Source organism: Dermacentor variabilis, unplaced genomic scaffold (assembly GCF_050947875.1).
Source record: "Dermacentor variabilis isolate Ectoservices unplaced genomic scaffold, ASM5094787v1 scaffold_12, whole genome shotgun sequence".
Taxonomy (NCBI): domain Eukaryota; kingdom Metazoa; phylum Arthropoda; class Arachnida; order Ixodida; family Ixodidae; genus Dermacentor; species Dermacentor variabilis.
The window spans coordinates 56,655,285-56,676,062 of record NW_027460280.1 but is presented as its reverse complement, the minus strand read 5'-3'; the positions used below and the strand labels follow the sequence as shown (position 1 = coordinate 56,676,062).

General features: G+C 48.8%; 1 non-coding gene across 1 annotated transcript; it reads right to left on the bottom strand.

Annotated features, from left to right (window-relative positions):
* Positions 1 to 16,607: 16,607 nt before the first annotated feature.
* Positions 16,608 to 16,680, bottom strand: TRNAR-ACG (transfer RNA arginine (anticodon ACG)). The gene has a single exon. It is a non-coding gene; the product is annotated as a tRNA-Arg (tRNA).
* Positions 16,681 to 20,778: the final 4,098 nt, after the last annotated feature.

Here is a 20,778-nt window from a genome sequence, read left to right as displayed (position 1 = left end):
AAGGGGTGGTTAACATGTGAACATAGGAAAAGGCAGGTGTTACATTGAAATACAAGTTTCAACAGTTTCTAGAAATTGTGAATGACATGTGATGGCAGCGACATTAATGGGTAGGTCGTTCCAGTCCTTGGCAGCTCGAGGAAAAAATGATGATTGAAAAGTGACAGTTCGTGTTCGAGGGCGAGAAACTTGGAGTTGATGGCTGGTGCGCTGTGACATGCGTGAAGATGATGGCGTGACGTAAGGCGGGCGGCTTAGTGAGCTGTAAAAAAATTTGTGATAAAGAGAGAGCGTGGCGATGCGACGACGAAAAGCAAGAGATGCCAAGCTAGATTGTGCTTTTAAGTGTGAAACGCTGATGTTATATGAATATGAAGAATGGATGAATCTAGTCGCACGATTCTGAACCGACTCGAGTGCATTGATGATATATGTTTGATGAGGGTTCCAGATGGCGGCGGCATATTCCAGTTGTGGCCTGACAAATGATTTGTATGCGAGTAGTTTGACGTGCTGTGGAGCATGACGAAGATGACGCCTCATGAACCCAAGGGACTTGTTTGCTGACGAGATTACGTTAGTAGCATGCGCATTCCAGGAAAGGTCGTGGGACAGGGTTACGCCTAAGTACTTATATGTTAGAACTGATTCTAGTGGGACGTTTGCAATTGTGTAAGTAGACAGATAAGGATTACGACGGCGGGAAATTGAAATAAATTTGCACTTGTTAGGGTTCAAGGCCATTTGCCAACGGTTGCACCATTCCTGCACGTTATTAAGGTCATTCTGGAGAGATGCTTGGTCAGAGATGTTAGTCACAGTACGATAAATCACACAGTCGTCAGCGAAGATACGAATAGGACAAGATACATGCAGCGGAAGATCGTTAATGTATATTAGGAAAAGAAGCGGTCCTAAGACTGAGCCTTGAGGGACACCTGAAGTGACAGGGAGGGGTTCGGAGGAGACGTTATTGACAAAGACGAACTGGGAACGATTAGTAAGGAATTCTTTTATCCATTGTACTACAAGAGGATCCAAGTTCAATCTAGATAATTTTATTAGCAAGCGGTTATGAGGCACTGTGTCAAAAGCTTTAGAGTAGTCTAGAAAGATTGCATCGGTTTGAACGTTGTTGTCAAGAATAACGTGGAGATCATTAAGGAAGATAGCTAGTTGTGTTTCACATGAAAGCCCTTTACGAAAACCATGTTGTGAAGGATGAAAGAAGTTTTCCGAGTCTAAAAAGTTCATGATATGCGAGTATATGACATGTTCCATGATTTTGCAAGGTACACTAGTTAATGAAATGGGGCGGTAGTTTAAGGGGGAGTCTTTGTTACCTGCTTTGAATACTGGAACGACCTTTCCCACTTTCCAATCATCCGGTAAAGTACCTGTAGACAATGATTGCGTGAACAACAGAGTGAAACATGCCGCGGATATATGCTTAGTATTCATTAGGATCTTTGAGTTAATTTCGTCTACACCAGAAGAAGTACATAATTTGTTTTTTTCAATGATTGATAGTATACCATCTACCGAAAATACAATGGGTGGCATATGTGATGTTATGTTAGTAGGTAGTGGAGAGTCCGGAGTGGTAGTTTCTTTTGTAAACACGGAAAAAAATGCTGTGTTGAATATATCGGCGCACTCGGCGTCCGTGGCGGTGTCGCCTGCTGCATTCGTCACGCTGATGGTACGAGCTTCTTTGGGATTTAAAATTCGCCAGAACTGCCGAGGATTTTGAGTAATTAGCTTGGGCAGGTCGACGTTATAAAAAGATTTTTTAGCAGTGCGAAGGGCACTCAGGTAGGCGTTCTCTGCCGTGTAGTATCTTGACCAAGCCTCGGTGCTTCCAAGACGCGTGGCTAGCCGGAAGCGACGTTTCTTTTGGTTTTCAAGCTTCTTTAAATCTCTGGTGAACCATGGCTTATTTTGATTAGTGTGCATAGTTATTCTTGGTATATGTTTGTTTACGAGTTCATTAATTTTATTTTTAAATAGTGTCCAGTTTTCTTGAGGCGAGCGCATATGGAATAATGCCTCAAAAGTAGAAAGGAAGTCACGTAACTCGTAATTAATAGCTTCGTAGTTCCCTTTATCATACAGGCATATAGTTTTGTTAGATTTTGGATGTCGCATGGGTTGAAAGTTGAAGGTGGTATGGATTACTTTATGATCACTTACCTCACGGAGGTAAGTTATGGACGATAGGCTGTCAGGATGGCTGCTTAGTATAAGGTCGAGTACATTAGATGTGTCTTTTGTAACCCGCGTAGGCTCTAGCACAAGTTGAGTTAGACTGAAATTAAGACACACATTAACAAATTCTTTAGCAGCTTCATTGCCTATGATTAAAGCACTATTGTTAGTCCAGTTGATTTGCGGAAAATTAAAGTCACCGAAAAGCAGGATTTCTGCGTTAGGGTGTTTTTCCCTAAGTTTGCTCAGGATGTTATTAAGTTTATGCGAAAAATCAGGAGTGTTATGTGGTGGTCTGTAACAAACGTCCAAGAGAACAGTCTGTGGTGAAGCGCGGCAGATTAGCCATATTATTTCCAAGTCAGTCTCAATGGTTGCAAGCGTGCACGATAAATGGTGATGCGCGGCGATTAGCACACCACCACCTCGTGAGATTTCGCGGTCTTTCCGGAAAAGGCAGAAATTCGGCAAGTCAGCAAGAACCTCAGTATCAGTAATATCGTCAGTGAGCCAGGTTTCAGTTATTATCAGCAAATTACTGTTAGACGACAACACGAGGTTAGACAGAATATCGCGTTTAGGAAGGAAGCTGCGTGCGTTGGCGAAGATTACGGAAAGGTAGAGGTTAGCTCGTGTCGATACCGTAGGGCGTTTCCCGCGTCGAGTTGGCTGCTATTGTAATTCTTTCACACTCTGTGTGCGTTCATCGAAAACATAGCGCTTATTACCCATAAACAGAGTTTTAAAGCGCAGGGAGTAAGGTGCTGATTTGCTTTTTGCGAATGATAGAAGGTGTCTGCGGGCCAATTGAACAGGACGCGTAAAATCCTCGCCAACGCTGAAGTTTGTTCCTTTAAATTTAGGGCCGTTAGAGAGAACAAGATCTTTTGTTTTATGAAAGGTGAACTTCACTATTATGGGGCGGTTACGATTAGCTGCACGATTGCCCAAGCGGTGCGCGCGCTCGATTTCTTTTGGGTCAAGAGTGATGCTCATATGTTTGCGACAGTGGTCAATGATTATGTGCTCCGATTGCGCGAACGACTCTGACCCTGAAGATTCATCAATACCATAGAAAATGAGATTGTTGCGCCGAGAATGATTCTCGGCATCATCAAGACGCGCTTCCAGCCTCTGAATTGTGTGTGCTGCACGGGCAGCATCACTCTTCACGCTTTCTATATCAGAACGCAAGGGGATTAGGTTTTGGTAGTGGGTCTCCAGGTTCGTCATGCGCACGCTCAGATCGGATATTGCTTTGTCAGCTGTTAGTAACTGAGACTTGAGGCCTTGAATGTCGGTGATCAGTTGCGATTGACCTGCGGATAGGCTCTTAAGTTCCTTTAGTATGGCTTGACTATCAGGTCCAGGGTTAGTTTCGATGTCACCCGCCAGCAACAATAAAGAGCGAATAACATCACAACACTGAACAACAATGGAAAGGCAGCAATGTGGGCCCGGCAGCTGCAGTAGAAAGTAATTACTTGAACGCTTCGTGAAAAGACTATGATTTACTGACCTGCATGTAGAGCATCAGCGGATTAGCGTGCTGTGTTGAAGCTGTTTGGATCGGACTGCTGGTACGATCTGTTGGGAACTCGGCGCTGACGCCCGTGGTTGTACCTGGGTCGCAAGCCCCAAGGGTAGCGTTGGCCTGGCGGCCTGGGGTACAACTGGAAGCATCCGAAGGTCCCGGCAAAGCATGAGTCGACTGGTAACAACGAAACAACTTGTTTATTTTAACATCGCAAAGAGTTGGCGGTCAGGTTTGACCGAAGTAGAGAGACGGGAGAGCACTTCACTCAACAGAAGAAATCGGAGCCCTCCTTTTTTGCGTCCGGGGCAGCTGTTTTTATACTCTCGCAGTTGAGGGCAAGAAGGAACCCCTCAAAAGACGAGCACGTGAATGTACAATGGGCTAATGGTGACGCACACTGTCGTAGCGATGCCGTAGCACCATGACGAGCACGATCTCGTAGCACCCTGTCGAGCACGATCTCGTAGCACCCTGTTGTAGCGCTGCCGGTCGGGCACAATGACTGTAATGAGAGGATGGTCCCTGCTTTGGCATCGCCTGTTTCGGGCACAATGACTGGAATGAGAGGATGGTCCCTGCTTTGGCATCGCCTGTTTCGGGCACAATGACTGGAATGAGAGGATGGTCCCTGCTTTGGCATCGCCTGTTTCGGGCACAATGACTGGAATGAGAGGATGGTCCCTGCTTTGGCATCGCCTGTTTCGGGCACAATGACTGGAATGAGAGGATGATCTTTTGCGGTCGCATCGCCGCAGTCGCGCCTGGAAACACCTGCCGATGAGTGTTGCGGCGACGACGATCGGGCCAAAATGTCTGCCGCCCCGCCGCAGTCGCGCCGGCAAAACCACGTGTCGCAGGCGAAACGCAACAGACCGCCCCGCCGGGGGAAGGAGATCCCGATGGACAGGGGACTGCATCCGCTGTCCGGAGGGATGTCGCTCGATGATGCTCATAACCGAAGTCGGGCGTCCCTCGACGTTTCTTGAGCGCAGCGCACAGAGAAGGCCTCGTTCTCTTGTTCAGGTTCGCACGGGACACTGCAAAGTGACTTCGGGAGAGTTCACATTTTTGTTCTCGTTCCCGGTAAGCGTTAGAACTACGCTGAAACTCAACCGCTCAGTCAGCAAGCACGGCACAACCCTCACTAAGCCCTGCCAGGCTCTTTCCCCTTTTTATACCACTGCCTAGTTCCTTACAGTAGTCTAGCATCACTCAGAACGTGTCCACAAATTGAAAACTTGCACTAGAAAGCATATCATCACTTTGAAACACTAAACAAAAGCAATATGTTAAAAAAATCCTGCCTCAGGAAAAAAAACATCAGTAACAAACAATTTTGAGGCTGATTCCTACGTTAGGGGCTTCGACTTAAGCCATCGGCGTTACCGTTGAGACTCCCCTTTTTGTAACGCACCTCAAAGGAATATTGTTGTAAAGCGAGGCTCCAGCGCAGGAGGCGGCCATTTTTGGGAGAGATGGTCTGCAGCCATTGGAGAGGGCAGTGATCCGTCTTAATGATAAACCTCGAGCCGGCTAGATAGCATGACAATTTCTGAACGGCCCACACGAGACACGCACACTCTTTCTCGGTGGCGCTATACGCCTGCTCACGACTGGTCAGCTTACGACTAGCATACAGGACGGGGTGTTCTACTTCTCCATTTTCCCGTTGGCACAGTACAACGCCCATGCCTCGCTCACTAGCATCGCACTGAACAATGAACCCTTTTGTATAGTCTGGCGATCGTAGCACAGGCTGGCTTGTTAGGGCACTCTTTAGGGCGCTAAAAGCTCTTTCCTTTGTCTCGTCCCAGACGACTGTTTGAGGCTCTGTTTTTCTTAGAGCATCCGTCAGGGGAGCCGCGATATCAGAGTACCTAGGGATGTACTTCTGATAGTAGCCGGCGACACCCAAGAACGACCGAATATCGGTCTTGTAGCGCGGTTGCGGAAAGTCTCGCACCGCGGCCACTTTTATTTCAGAGGGGCGGCGACGACCCTGACCAATCACGTGACCGAGGTAGACAACCTCGGCCTGTGCTAACTGGCACTTAGGAGCCTTTACTGTCAAGCCTGCTTCGCGCAGGCGGGTTAGCACTGCCCGCAAGTGTGTCATATGCTCAGACCAGGATGCGGAGAATATCGCTACGTCGTCTAGATACGGTAAAGCGAATTCTTGCTGTCCCCGCAACACTTTATCCATGAGACTTGAAAAACAGTATGGCGCGTTCTTCAAACCAAAACTCAACACTTTAGGACGGAATGTTCCCATTGGTGAAATGAACGCCGCATACCTACTAGCCTCTTCTGTAAGTGGAACCTGCCAATAACCCCTGACAAGATCTAGGGTGGAAATAAACTGAGCGCTACTAACTTTCTCAAGGCGCTCCTCGATGTTAGGGATCGGATAAATTTGATCCTTAGTGATGGAATTAAGCCTGCGGTAGTCGACGCAAGGACGAGGTTCCTTGCCCGGTACCTCAACTAAAATCAAAGGGGAGGTATAATCACTCTCACCTGCCTCAATAACACCGAGCTGTAGCATTTTCTTTACCTCAGCCTCCATAATATCGCTCTGGCGGGGTGACACCCGATACGCCTTGGATCGTACTGGCTCTGGGGAGGTAAGTTCTATATCATGAGTAAGTACAGAAGTCCTACCAGGCCTCTCAGAGAACAGACCTTGAAACTCTTGTAATAGCTGGTGTAGTTCGGTTTTCTGCTCAGGCGACAGCGGTGCTTTACTGATAAGGTCACTAATGACTTGACCGGTGTCTTCCCTGTTCGTCACTGAGCCTAGTCCCGGAAGCTCGACCGGAAGCTCTTCAGGAACGTTTACCATCATGCACACCACTGCTTCCCTTTGTCTATAAGGTTTGAGCAGATTACAGTGGTAAACTTGCTGTGCTTTCCGCTTTCCTGGCAGACTTACCACGTAGTTAACGTCCGACAGTTTCTGAACAATTCGCGCTGGGCCCTCCCACTGCACGTCTAGTTTGTTGTTTAGCGATGTGCGCAATATCATGACCTCATCGCCAACCTCAAAACGACGGGCCCTGGCTGTCCGATCATAATAAACCTTGGCCCTCTGCTGGGCCTTTGTCATTGCTTCACCTGACAACTCCTGTGCCCTTCTTAAGCGTTCGAGGAGCTTAAGCACGTACTCCACCACGACTGGGTCGTCGCCCCTACCTTCCCACGATTCTCGAAGCATGCGAAGCGGAGATCGAAGCGAGCGACCGTACACCAGTTCAGCTGGCGAAAACCCCGTAGCCGCATGCGGCGCGGTCCTTAAAGCAAACATCACCCCAGGCAGACACAGCTCCCAGTCAGTTCGATGTTCAAAACACAACGCTCTCAACACGCGCTTCATGACGGAGTGGAGCTTCTCAACGGAATTCGACTGTGGGTGGTACACTGAGCTGTGTAGCAGCTTTACCCCACACCTTTCGAGAAAAGTTGTCGTCAAAGCGCTAGTAAACACTGTGCCCTGATCTGATTGGATTTCCGCAGGAAAACCAACTCGCGCAAATATGGACAGTAGTGCATTAACTATCTCAACTGAGCTGAGTTCTTTAAGCGGCACTGCTTCAGGGAACTTTGTCGCTGGGCAGATCACAGTCAAAATGTGTCTGTACCCCGTGGCTGTTACCGGCAGAGGTCCCACAGTATCAATAACGAGCCGTCTAAAAGGCTCCGTAATGATAGGTACCAATTTCAACGGCGCCCTCGATTTGTCCCCTGGTTTGCCCACCCGCTGACAAGTGTCACATGTCCTCACGAAATGGTCTGCGTCCCGAAAACACCCTGGCCAATAGTACTCTTGCAAGAGACGGTCCTTAGTTTTCTTAACTCCTAGGTGTCCGGACCACGAACCCCCATGCGACAAGCGCAACAGATCCTGACGATAGCATTGAGGCACGATCAGCTGATCGAACTCCACTCCTCTTCGGTCTAGATACTTCCGGTACAGGACTCCACCTCTTTCCACAAAACGCGCAGTTTTCCTGGCGATACCTTCTTTGACATTGCAGCGCACGTTTTCCAGGCTGCCATCCTTTTTTTGCTCGGCTATCAAAGCCGACCGGCTGACTTTTAGCAACCTATCAAGTCCGTCTGACGTAGGCGCGATGAGCAAATCAGTAGATAGCTCTTCTAACTTTCCCGAATCGGGATTTTCCTCTCCAGTATCTGGCGCCTTCAACGCTACAGACTCAATTTTATTCAGTTCGGGCGTGCTCTGAATATCAGCTTGCTGCGCCTCTGACCCTTTTTCGTTGTTTGATAACGTCGGCCCCGCAACTACCGCCTTTGCAGCGAGCTCCCGAACCTTCGATCTGGTTAAGGCCTGAACACTAGCTTCACCAAACAAAAGCCCCTTCTCGCGCAGGAGGTGATCGGACCTGTTTGAAAATAGGTACGGGTACTGGGGTGGCAGCATAGATGACACTGCCGCCTCTGTCTCAAGCGTTCCGAAAGGTCCTTCAATAAGCACCTTTGCTACCGGCAGACACACGCTATGAGCTTCCACGGCTTGCTTGATCCACGCGCACTCGCCCGTGAACATATGGGGTTCTACGTAAGACGGGTGAACTACATCCATCGTAGCTGCGGAATCGCGAAGCACTCGGCACTCTTTCCCGTTCACGAGGAGGTCTCGCATGTAAGGCTCGAGAAGCTTCATGTTCTCGTCAGTGCTGCCTATTGAAAAAAACACAACTTTTGGTGTTGTTTCCGGACACTGCGCCGAAAAGTGACCCGGCTTCTGGCACGTATAACACAAGCGCGCTCGCCTCATCTCGAACCGCTTTCTGCGTTTGGCTGCCGCCGTCTCTTTACGTTTGGTCGGACTGCTTTCGCTCGCATCCGCACTACGCGTGTCCCCCTTTAATCTCATGGGTGTGAACTTCGGCCTCTCAAACTTCGAGCCAAATTCACCCTTTTGACCGTCCTTAGCTCCGCGAGCTCGACGCGTCACAAACTCCTCGGCTAGCTCAGCGGCTCTAGCCACCGTACAAACGTCTGGCCTATCCAAGACCCAGTATCGCACGTTCTCCGGTAACCGACTATAAAACTGTTCTAGCCCGAAACACTGCAGAACTTTATCGTGGTCACCAAACGCTTTCTCTTCTTTGAGCCACTCCTGCATGTTCGACATAAGCCTATACGCAAACTCTGTATATGACTCACTTTTGCCTTTCTCATTTTCCCGAAACTTCCGACGGAACGCCTCCGCAGACAGCCGGTACTTTTTTAGCAGACTCGATTTTACTTTGTCGAAATCCTCTGCTTCCTCTCTATCCAAGCGAGCGACTACGTCGGCCGCCTCGCCGGGTAACAAAGTGAGCAAGCGCTGTGGCCACGTTTCCCGAGAGAACCCCTGCTTCTCGCACGTTCGCTCAAAGTTAACCAGGAACAAACCAATGTCCTCTCCAAGCTTAAACGGCCGCATCAGGTCAGTCATTTTGAACAATACTCGTTCTCCTGCACCGTGTGCCTGACTTCCATTACGAGCGCGTTCCATCTCTATCTCGAGACGCTTCATTTCCAAAGCGTGTTGACGGTCACGCTCTTCTTTTTTCTCTTGTTGCTCTCGCTCTTTCTGTTCTTTACGTTCGCGCTCTTCTTTTTCTTTTTGCTCTTTAAGTTCGCGCTCCTGTCTTTTTGCAGTCTCTCTCTCTTCAATGGTCTCAAGGCATTCCGACAGCTCGTCATCCTCAGCCTCTAACTCAAGAATAGCCTTTATCAGTTCTGGTTTTCTTAGTTTGTCTGAGACATCCAGACCCAACTCTCTTGCAAGCTCCAACAATTTCGGTTTGCGCAACGACTTCAAATCCATGGCTGCTCTGAATGCTGCTTTCTCTACTGCTTACTATTGTCTTGCCGCAAACTAACCCGGCAGCAACGACAACCACAATTACCAGCTCTGTTTCTGACACTAACAAAAGCCTGGCAAAGCTCAGAAGAAGAAAGTCCCGCACTCACCAAACCTCGCAGCCAAGAGTCCAGCGCAGTCGTTCCGCTGCAGGCAACCAGTCATCACACAGGGCTCGTTGCACTGCTCCCGGATCGTCGTTGAGCTGCTCAGCATACAGTCAACTGCATCTCTTCGCTGCTGGCCTCCGTTGTCGCGATCTCACCGCGACAAGACAGTTGTTTGAAGTCGGAGGCGATCCCACCGCTGCCACCAGTTGTTTGGATCGGACTGCTGGTACGATCTGTTGGGAACTCGGCGCTGACGCCCGTGGTTGTACCTGGGTCGCAAGCCCCAAGGGTAGCGTTGGCCTGGCGGCCTGGGGTACAACTGGAAGCATCCGAAGGTCCCGGCAAAGCATGAGTCGACTGGTAACAACGAAACAACTTGTTTATTTTAACATCGCAAAGAGTTGGCGGTCAGGTTTGACCGAAGTAGAGAGACGGGAGAGCACTTCACTCAACAGAAGAAATCGGAGCCCTCCTTTTTTGCGTCCGGGGCAGCTGTTTTTATACTCTCGCAGTTGAGGGCAAGAAGGAACCCCTCAAAAGACGAGCACGTGAATGTACAATGGGCTAATGGTGACGCACACTGTCGTAGCGATGCCGTAGCACCATGACGAGCACGATCTCGTAGCACCCTGTCGAGCACGATCTCGTAGCACCCTGTTGTAGCGCTGCCGGTCGGGCACAATGACTGTAATGAGAGGATGGTCCCTGCTTTGGCATCGCCTGTTTCGGGCACAATGACTGGAATGAGAGGATGGTCCCTGCTTTGGCATCGCCTGTTTCGGGCACAATGACTGGAATGAGAGGATGGTCCCTGCTTTGGCATCGCCTGTTTCGGGCACAATGACTGGAATGAGAGGATGGTCCCTGCTTTGGCATCGCCTGTTTCGGGCACAATGACTGGAATGAGAGGATGATCTTTTGCGGTCGCATCGCCGCAGTCGCGCCTGGAAACACCTGCCGATGAGTGTTGCGGCGACGACGATCGGGCCAAAATGTCTGCCGCCCCGCCGCAGTCGCGCCGGCAAAACCACGTGTCGCAGGCGAAACGCAACAAAGCACAGCAGCCGGGCCCACAAAACGCCTCCGTGCGCGCCTGCTCTTTTATATCTGATGGGCGAATTGATGTTGGTGGCGATAGGTATTCCGGCCGCAAGTCGAGTGACGCTGCCGGGAACAGTGGCGCTGCCGGACACACGGACGGTGTCAACGGTCTGGAAGTGATGCTGGCATTCATTGGGTGGTAGAAAGCAGTTGCGTCGTAGTCGACATGCCAGGCAGGATGCGGTTGGGGTGCGTCTAGAAAAGCCATAGCCAGGGCAGGGAACAGAATGTAGATCATCGTGGGAAGTGACACCTGCATGTAGAGCATCAGCGGATTAGCGTGCTGTGTTGAAGCACAGCAGCGTAACTTCGAACAGAAAGTGAAAGCAACCGTATTTGCCCAGCTATCTTGTTTGAAACAAACGATGACAATATAAACACGTCTATGCGAGCACTGTAGACGTGTTTTCGCAAGGCCGCGTTAGCAGTATCGGATCCGTTGACAGCCGCCGATGGCCAAGAGCCGGCAGGCGTAGCTCGCTGGGCCATCGAATCCGACACCGGCTGCGCTTGTGACACGATCGCTTGCAGCTCGTATAACGAAGCGCCTATGTTAGTCGGCACAACGTGTACACAGTTATGTCACGCTTAAATTGCAGCACATTTGATTTCATTGGCGCCGACAGAAGTGAACGAGCATGCCAAGCGAGCTCGCGATCGCTGGGAGACGACGTAGACCTATAGCTCGCAGGCCGTCTACCCGGGGCCCAGGGTCCTTGCGATGCGTCCGCAGCTCGTAATAAAGCGCCTAAATTCGTCAGCACAATCAATGCCTGAACATTTATGTTTCTCTTAAGTGAAAATACGGTTAGTTTTCCCGGTGCCGTTAGTAGCGATGAGTAAACAGGCCAAATAAGGCGAGCCCCTTCGTATACAGACGATTGCTGGCGCGTCTGCCCTTACCGCGTCCGAGTAGAAACCACGCCAACGATTTACTATTTCGCACAACGTTTTATAACTCGCACTCTTTCGAGGTCACTTTATTCTAGAAGTTATTTCGTGTCAGAAACAAATTGTAGCCCATTTATGTGCCGCCGTCAGCGGCGAAAGAGGCCCGCGTTTCGACCAGGGAGAGAAAAAAAAACAGACATGATCGGAGCGGCGAGGCGTCCGCTCGCCGGCCCCGCCCCGCCGGGTCTACCACGTGGCCATGACGTTCACGCTACCGGCGCTGTCATTGGCTGCGGTCGTCCGACCGATGCGGCAGTCGCAGGTCGCGCACGCTGGCTGCGCGTCAGAGTATACGTCATGGCTTTTTGCGAGCACGTGACCACGTTGTTTACACTCCCGTTTGTCCCGTCTCGTTGCTCTCTGGAACCGAAACTTCGACTGGTCGCTACAAAAAAGACTGCAAATAATTACCTGTCGCGCTCTGAAGTAAATGAGGTTTCGTGCCGTGATTACTGGGTCATTAACTACTTATTAAAGCAGAAAAAACCACGTGGATTTTTTTTGTGTCAGTACTCCTTTAAGGGCTAGTTCCTTCAGGATAGTGTCAGTGTGTAGACCAAAAACTCCCTATACGTGGGCCGATCCTGAAGATTGTGCAATACCGGGCCGACCCACTGCGGAGGTGAAGTAGGCGTTAAGCACTCCCCATACGTGGGCCGATGCCGAAGATAGTGCAATACCGGGCCGACCCGCTGCGGAGGTGAAGTAGGCGTTAGGCACTCCCCATACGTGGGCCGATCCCGAAGATTGTGCAATACCGGGCCGGCGGAGGTGCAGTTCGCCATTAAGGGGCCCACATACGCAGCTTCGCTGGTCATCCTTCTTCTCGCAGTGGAAGGACACGGAGTTTTTTCAGAGGACTGCTCGAACAAAGAACGTCAGATTCCTATGCTCTCTCACGATCATTATCGCAGCCGTAATCCTCATACCTATCGATGCGGCCTCATGAAGGAAGGAAGGAAACTAGGAGAGAGCACGTCGAGCTGCGCAGCCTTCGCAAGGCAACTCTCCGTACCTTTTCTCGCTTAAGAAAGTTCGGCCCAGCACGTGACCCTGCACAGCGCAGACTTGGTCCAGCGTGCTTGGTCTCCGTCAGTTTTTAGATGACGCGCTCTTGTTAGGGTGCTTCTCCAAGGGCTCTGTGCGTGCACGCTTTCTCGCGGTGTGCTTCTACGAGGCGATCGTTTTGAAGTTTTTCCGGAATATTTAGAAATGGCCTTGGCAGGTAGCGTGATTCTTGCCCTTCACCTGGATTATTCGAAAAGGATGACATTACCAGCATGAGAAATCGAAACACGTGCTCAACTAATAAACAATAATTAACTAATTCGGCAGCAGTTTCAAGAGATTATTTTCCAAAGTATGGGACGAAATACAGGGGCGTTCCACTTACTTTTGTGCATCAATGCATGAAAGAGCGTTTTATTTAAAAGGTAAGCCGAACAAGCGTGCATTTTTACGGCAAGTTTGATGGCGCTTATCGTCAAACTGGTGTCATTCTGGAAATTCCTTCCAAGTGCACATGCCTTGAAAACTCACCGGCTACATTTCGCAAATTGTAATATGCGCCGTAAAGTAATTAATTAAGAAGATCATTAGTTAATTTTGTTAGTTCGTTGAATATGTGTTCTGATTTATCGTGCTAGTATTGTCCGCCTCTCTGAATAAACCAGCTCAAGGACCAGATTTCTGCTATCTGCAACAGGCGATTTTTTTTAAATAGCGGGAAACCTAAAGATTATCACCCCGTATATTACAGACAGACATCTTTATGACAAAGTTCTCGAGACCTTCAAAATCGTTTGTTATACAAGTCTCTTTGTTATAAAGGTGGTACACCGTACCGCTCACAATAGAGCAGGTTAAGCACGTTCAACAATAGAAAACCTTTATTTAACATGAATTCGAGAGAGACTGTGAAAACAGTCGCTAATATTTTTGTGAACACTTTACATGTCATATGTGCGACTGCAGTAAACCATACTGCACCGAGGTTCACGGCATGCCCTGCGTGCCGTGAATTACATGAATTTACATTAAAGGGACACTAAAGTGAAGAATGATTTCTTCTGCATCAATAAATTACCGTTCTACAACACCAAAAGCACCACTCTTACAACGAAAAGATGTTTGGTAAGCCAGAAAAAGAGCAAGAACGAAATACGGGTGGCGACGCCTACTTAAGTTCCCGCGCCTGGGGGCTGTGACGTCTTGAATTTGGATGGCATCTTCTAGGGCCTGCTAATTATATATAGCGGTACAAATTGAATGCATTATGTTCTAAAGGAACCAAATATTAAACATGGCAAGTTTCGGGAGCCTTTATTCAGCCAACGCGGCCCAAATGCGAAAACATACTTTGGAATCCCTGACGTCACGCTGACGTACCGGCGCTGGGGTTTCGGCGCGAAATTCAAATACTGATACTTGAAGATTCATTATCTCATCTAATAATCAAAATATTTTTTTTTTGAAATGACTGCCTGCGGGGTTCTCAAACAATGCTTCATCAGTCTAAACTGATTTATTGTTTCGCTTTAGTGTCCCTTTAATTACATGAATTACATGAATTTGTGTAAGGCTGCAAGACCGCAAAAGCACGCGGAATGTGCCCCGCGACTAGTCGCGCTGCACTTTTTTTGTGTTATTCGGGCTTTCTTTGACGCTTGGAAAAAGCTTTTATGTAGCGCGTATTGAGCAACAGAAAGTTGAATCCGGAATTTTTCATGATGGCCTATAACTTTCTGATTGACAATTTTGCTCTGATTGCAATATTTGACAAGTTACTAATAACTAATTATGTAATTAGGCAAAATAAAAAAGTGCGCCAGCAATGTGCAGAGAACACTGTTTTTTTTTTAATCTATCCATTGTTTTATCGCCTCTCGCCACCATCGGTTCTTCTGAAAATGCAAAGGAGTGATAGTCTCATGAGATGCATAAGCGGCGACGACAAAGCTACGTGTACATGAAGGTCTTCCCACTAAGCTATACGCTATTGCTATATGAGCTAATCAGTCAACGTGTTATTCATAAGGGTAAATATGGATAATTGTAATCAATATCTTGCACCCAAAGTACCTCGTGCTTCAACAAAGCAGCAGTCGGTTAGGTACATTTCATTATGCTTCACGTGCTCAGAACAAAATTTCCACTGAAACAATACTTTTTTTTTAATCTCTGTGCTCTCCACAGCATGGGAACATGTGTTTGCACGGGGAATGTTCTCGGCTTATCGCATTCCCATCGGAGCTAAACACATCTTTTTTCTTTTCGAAGGCTCAGTAGCTCAATGAGTAAAAATATTCATTCATCTATGAATCATTTATTTGCTAAGAAGCACTGTCCGTGCCAAACGCGAACGCGCTCCTTCCCCTTACTGGTACTGCAAGGTAAACGCTGATATCGAATATCGTGTCGGAGCAATAATTTTTCATTTGTACCCAGCCACACGTCTCTTCTCATGTGCCATATGTCATCATATTCAGTCAATAGATTTAGCACATGCCCATTCCACTTTTGCTGTGATTCAGGTACTTGGCTACACTAGAAGGCGTCATATGGCGCCGTAAAAATGTCTATATCCCAAGATCAAATGTTTACCAAATTTAATTATCATCTCGTTGTACAGTGATGCACCACAGTCGTATGCTTGTCAGTATCTTTGAAAGCATCTCATGATGAGCTTCATAGAGATGTAGATAATCGCCTCACACTTAAAACGTGACTGAAGTTCATGCGATGCTGATACGAAGACGCGCCTCGTTTTTGAGCTATGCGTACACATGTGCGCATGTATATGTACAGTCAACCGCAAAGTTTTACGAAACGCGAGATCTGAGAAAAAGCTGAACATCTGCGCAGCCTCACAACGCAGCCTAGTGTTCGCATTTAGAGGCTATATACCAGTACATGTGAACAACATTGTTATGTTCGGTTTTACCGACCACTGTTACGGGCTGCTCGGAAATTGAACGTTTCCCGATATCCCGTGGCCCGTAATGCTTTTATGGTTGACTGTACATATGTGCAGCTCCCGCCGAGCTCCCGAAATAAGCACTCGGAAGAGCTGCACCCCCTCTCATAGTACACCCAGGGCGAGTCCCTTGGCTGTCCGCAGCTCATTGTTACGTCACTGACTGCAGCTGAAGAAGTGAAGCGCGTACAACATTCCCGATGCTGCGGAGTCCTGGTTGAAACCATTGTCTGCATCTTTCAAGTCTTTGCGGGCCAAGAATATACCCCCACTTTGAAGGACGCGGTTGTACCAAAAATATCACACAGGTTCCCCTACGCCGCCCAAAACCAGTTCCAGTTTTTTGCATGAATTGGTCAGGCCACGTCATAGATGCTCATATATGAGCTTCTGTAAAATCTGAATGTTAACCGAAATGAGCAGTAGGCGCGCACAGAAAAGCAACCACTTCAAGTTCATCGTTGCCATGTTCATCGTTGTGAAAGCTGTGCAAAACGAGTTTGTATATAGTTATCGCTTCCGTCGATTGACGACGCAGACAAGCGATCGACAGCGTGGCGAGGCGCTTATGGGCAAAGACGAGCCTCATACCAATATGTGGTATAAGGGGAAAACATGGGCCGCCGTAACACTTTTGATCCAGTACGCGTAGCTTCCGGTCTGACCTGCCGCAGAGCTATAGTATTTGGCTAGAGTGACATGCGGTATGAACACCACGCAGTGAAAGTACAAATGCACCCCATTTTGTTTACGGCATTATGCCAAAGTATGTTTTCGCTTAATGAGAAAAAAAAAAGATTCGCGTTGCTGGCGTTTCGATCAAGCCTACTTTACAGCAAAAGTTTTCGCCGAGCCTGCCAGGATTCGAACCTGGAATCTTCTGATCCGTAGTCAGACGCGTTATCCGTTGCGCCACAGGCCCGAATCGCAAAGAGACGGGTAAGTGGTGCTGGCAACACTTCTTCCGGAAGCAGTGCTCTGCGTACGCGCGTGTGCGTGCGTCTCAGGAAAGTGATATATCTGGCAGGATACCGCCATATCATGAATTCATTCATAGTACTGCTCATCTTTGAATCACTGTCGTAAGTGTAGACATTACATTTGCCCAACCCCAGGTATATTCCTCTCTCTAAACAAAATTTGAATGTTTCCACTTTAGAGCTTTGTTTCCTCGTTTGCACCTACTTCGTCCCGTCTTAAATGAATCTCCGTGCACGAAACAACATTGAGTCTTACACGACCACTGGCCACGCGGTTTTCTATGCATAAAGAGATTATAGTACACTTAGATTTGCATCCTTGCGTTAGTAGCTATCCCTTATGTATTCGTGTCGAAGTGCAGAGGGGAAACTGCGGTCAAGTGGAAAAAGAAAGACACGAAAGGCACGACAGGCCGCCGCGCACAAGAGAACCGATGGCCATCCATGGTCGAGTGCAGTTGATATCGGGCATGAGGGAGACCAGGAAGCGGTTGCGACCGAAAGCGGACGCCTCCGCCGCGGGTCACGATCGCCTCGGGGTCATTTCGGCTACGACGACACACCGCCTGTATCCTTGCGGGGGTCGACCCGTTTCCGGGGGCACCACGCTGGGGGCCCCGAGTGCGCGCTTTCGAGGATCCGCACGGACCACAATGGCTCTTGGTGCAGCGTGCCGCTTTTACATCGGAGAGAGTCGTTAGGCTCCCTGCCAGACGGCCTCTCTCGCAGCAGTGGTTCCGACACACATGGAAACAACGCCGCTTTCGGTGGCGCTGAGAGAAGCACAACCGGGACTCGTTCTGGCCGCGACAACCAGTTTCGCCGATGCTCCTGATTAGTGGTTCGCTCGTTTCGCGCAACAAGCGCAGCCGAAAGACGCACGTCCATTGAGGGACTTTAGACCGGGCCGTTTGCGTTGTATGGGTGGCTGCCGAGGCTGCAGAGCGCTGGGCACTATAGCTGCAGGGCGTCACCTTATACTGCAGTGTGGCAGTCTCGGCATTCCATTCCATGAACTGTACACGTGCAAGGAAAACACGGAAGAAAACACACACACATACACACACACGCACACACACACACACACACACACACACACACACACACACACACACGGGTTGCTCGAAAGAAAAGCTCCGCAGCTGAAAAAAAATTCGTCCTGGTCCGAGAATCGAACCCGGGACCACCGTCTTTCCGAGGCAGCCGCTCTACCATCAGAGCCAACCAGGCGGCTAGCAGACGGCAGGCGAAGTCGAATTTGTCAACAACTCAGAAGCAAAGGCAAGAGTTTGACGTAAAAGTGCTACAAAGGAACCCGTATGGGTTTCCTTTGTAGCACTTAGCTACGCTTGGGTGGATGTCTCATTTTCCTTTTATTAAACATTGTGTATATATACCATTAATTGATGCCTTAATATATAGAGAAACGATGCAGTTCTTTCTTTACCCGCCGTGGTTGCTCAGTGGCTATGGTGTTGGGCTGCTGAGCACGAGGTCGCGGGATCGAATCCCGGCCACGGCGGCCGCATTTCGATGGGGGCAAAATGCGAAAACACCCGTGTGCTTAGATTTAGGTGCACTTTAAAGAACAGGTGGTCAAAATTTCCGGAGTCCTCCACTACGGCGTGCCTCATAATCAGAAAGTGGTTTTGGCACGTAAAACCCCAAATATTATTATTAGTTCTTTCTTTTTAATATATTTGTTATTCTACTTTCTTATGCTTTTACAATACCATCGACTTCATATGACAATGTAAGCGCGACTTTTAAATCGAATATGCCCCATTGTATTACTGGTAATTATATTTCAGTAGCGTTCGGTAACCGCGCAACCAAGATAGTGTTTAGTACTGAGTTAGTGTCTTTTTCTAGCTTCAGCAGGCAGTAAAAAGTACTAACCATCATTTTACTACCTGAACTTACTAAGAAGGTAGTGCTTTTTGTGACAAGGTGTTAGTATCTAGTCAGTGAACATGACGACTTTATTTTTAAGAGTGGTTTTATCGGCCGTATAAACTTGTACACATAGACATACTAAATAAATTAACAAGTATGGTGTCACGCGCGCACAAGCAAACTTGAACACATCTCACTCGATGACCGCGGAAACTCGCTATCAAAATGCAGGAGTGACGAAGCGCGGCAGCAGAAGCGAGCGAATTGACTTTCGTGCAGCCTCTCGCATCAGCGCGAACTAAGTCGCGAAAACAGCGCACGGCAGGCTGTGTCCCCGTCGCAGATGGCTTTCAAGATACAGCGGCCCGGGCGAGCGGGAACGCGCGGCCGCCCGGGCCGCCCGGAGTAGAGCCCCCCCCCCCCCCCCCTTCCTAGCTACCCTGCCCCCGTAGCCTTGCGCGCGACGGAAGACAGCGCGATTCCTCCCGCTTTCCTCCCTTGCATGCGCCAGATTGAGGCGCGATCGCGGCTCACCCTGGTACGCTTTCACTCGCACGTACAACATACGGCGCGCTGTGACATTTTATCGCCCTTGGACTTTACGCGGAACATCACGACGACGCCCACGGCATAAATGCTCTTTGAGTGTCTATGCAATAATATAACACTTGTCGCACAGAAACACCCACGCACGCACGCAAACACGCAAGCAAGCAAGGAAACAGCTGACCTCGAGGTAATAGTATTCAGCAAAGCACATATATGCTCTCCGCACTGGACCAATCAGGAGCAAGAGCTGCAGGTGGTGCGAACGCCTGAGCAGAGTCACGACTTCGCACTAAAGCACAAGGATACAACTGAAGTAGAGAAACATATATAGTTATTTCAACCCACTGAAGAAACTTATTGGTTCACAGTCATTATTACTGTACGTATGAGAAATGAGTGATCAACCGTTCGAGTAGTATGAAAGAGGTTGTAAAGTGCATCTTTCCGCGCGAAATAATAATTTAATTGACCAGAGTTGTTGGGAACGTTATTAACCGTCAACAGCCAATTGATCCTGCAGTGTATGTAACTTGAGACCAACATTCCTCCAGACTCTGCAGCCGTGGCCCAGTGGGCAGGGCGCCCCGCTCGCATGAAAGGGAGGTGCATGGTGCGATCCCGACCGCCGGACATCCATTAGCTTATAAGACGGGTACAAGCAACCGTCCGACCAGGCGTCCGACTTTCCGGGGGATTCGTTGCTTGGGAGAGGTTCGTATACAGATTGCTATGCTTGCCGTGCAAGAACCTCCAACACAAGCAAAATACCAAAAAACTCAAAAGGATCGGTTATCAGATTTGGAATGAGTTAAACGATCGGATACATTGCTCGCTTTGGCTTAGCGCTGGACGCAGGGAAGGAATGCCGCCGCAAAGCAAACGTTGCGGCTGCACGAGCACCATGCAACTTTTCTGACGACGAGCGCTGCCATCGGTACACGCGTCTGTGCGCACACTGAACGCGCAACACATACGCGTTCTAACTGCACAGTCACGCAGAGTGTGCCATTGTGTTTCTCGCGACCGGAAATTACGGCATCGTGACGACGACACAACACTCAATCTTGCTAATCTCCCTTTAGTTGGTAGCGCGTTCCACCTGTGTCGCCAATCAATACCGGTTGGGTCGCACGGTAAACGACCTTTCATTAGGCTTTTCCACTTTCCTGATTGACACTGAAGAAGTTGCGTATTTTTCAGCACAATTAAATAAATAAGCTGGTGCTCTTGGGCCATCATTGGCCCTTGCGCCACAATACAAATACATCATCAAATAAATATATTCATTAATGGGAGCAATCGGTGTTATTGAGATGGGTGTCCAAGTGTGGGAACTGCTGTGTCGTCAAAAACCGCGTAACGTCTCACGCTGATGGAGGCTCCACAAGCAGGCCTATATTACTACGCGATAGAAAAAGAGAACTAAGCCAATACACCAATACAGATCTCTCGCGGTACGCATGATCGACAAACAACATAAGAGAACATCAGAAAAACAACAACTTTAGCGGAAAGGAATGAGCACACACCTGCCACGACCAATGTCATAAGCTAAGCAGTGCACAGGTCTAGAAACGAGGACTGGCCTCCCAACC